The sequence below is a fragment of the Chanos chanos genome, chromosome 1 (genome assembly GCF_902362185.1).
Source record: "Chanos chanos chromosome 1, fChaCha1.1, whole genome shotgun sequence".
Taxonomy (NCBI): domain Eukaryota; kingdom Metazoa; phylum Chordata; class Actinopteri; order Gonorynchiformes; family Chanidae; genus Chanos; species Chanos chanos.
The window spans coordinates 19,343,908-19,345,317 of record NC_044495.1 but is presented as its reverse complement, the minus strand read 5'-3'; positions in this window follow the sequence as shown (position 1 = coordinate 19,345,317).

The following is a 1,410-nucleotide window of genomic DNA, read 5'->3' as shown; positions in this document are numbered from 1 at the left end:
AACAGTGCCTTGGAAGTATTGTGTGTAGCACGTGCTTCCCAGTTCAGTATTTGGCACACAAAAATGTCTCCTCTTTAGCACTGGGTGGGGGTGGCTTTAGTAATAAAATAAGCCCGTGATCGATTGGAATTTCGGTTTCGTCTGTACAACTGAGTGCGATACATTTGAAAAGAAACTGTGACAGTGCACTGTCAAATCCACGCGCCGACTTGGGATGACAAAGTACAAGAAGCGAGTTTCAAGAATTTGCGGGGCAAGATTTCTGCACAGATTGGTTTAAAAAAAAGTTGGCATTTTAAATGCATCCCTGCTACCCACACGGAGCCAGTCCACTCACTGGACGAGGATGAGGTGTATATGTATTTAAAAAAGAAGAAAATCGCTTTTCCCGTGGGTGGATAACACGGGGAGGGAGGGGGCACTGGAGGCGCAAAAAGAAAGGGAAAAAAAGAATTGGACGGCAGCCAGAGAAAACATGAGAAATTCTGCGACGCTAAGAGGAGAGACCACATTGAGACAAACTCACGTGTCCAGCACCATTCATGTTGCTGGCTACAATCCAGAGACTTTAAAGAGACAGAGGGCGAAAGCGCGATTTTGATAATAGCGCTTTAAGAAATATCTGCTATCCATAATCATATTCTGGCCGTTTTTAATTCTTTCTGGGACCAGCAGTGGACACGTTTAAGACAAGTTACTTACTAGGCTACTTGTAGGCTCCCTTTCAGCAGCTTATGAATATTAATTAAAAGGATTGCCTAAAATACGAAAGTATCCTTATATAGAATGAAAAAAACAGGTTATTGCAGATTTTAAAATTTCGAATAGATTAATCGAAAGTAGTCTTATTTTTTAATCTTAAATTTTGCTAAGTATGTTTACATGTTTAAATTGAAACATTTATCAGATAGCTGTTATGGGACAGTTTTTAATTTACGTCTTAACACGAAGTTCTGCAGATGCTTCTTCTCCCTCTAGATCGGGAGCACAAGCTGTGTGATTGTGGCCAAAAGCGTGTGCTCGCAGACCGACCTCCAACAGCCGCATGTCTTTGAAGTATTCCGCCCATCGACGTGGAGTGAGATCAATTACACAAGAACAACAGTGACAAAGAATAAACTGCTTTACGTGGAGGCCCTTTCCCACGATCTGACCAAGCCTGCTTGACAACAGGGAATGGCGGAGTCCTCTCGTACCCTCTCTACTGAATGCAACTGTGGCAAAAATGGGCTTAAAAACTAGAGCGCGCCTGATTGGAGATCTTGAGCTCCTAACGAATAACGTGTATGTGTGTGTCTGTGTGTGTCTGTGTGTGTGCGCGCGCGCGCGTGCGTGCGTGCGCGCTTACACGCAGATGTATGTAGCGTACACAACGTAATGCCAATAGCATAATCTTACATTTTTCCTTCT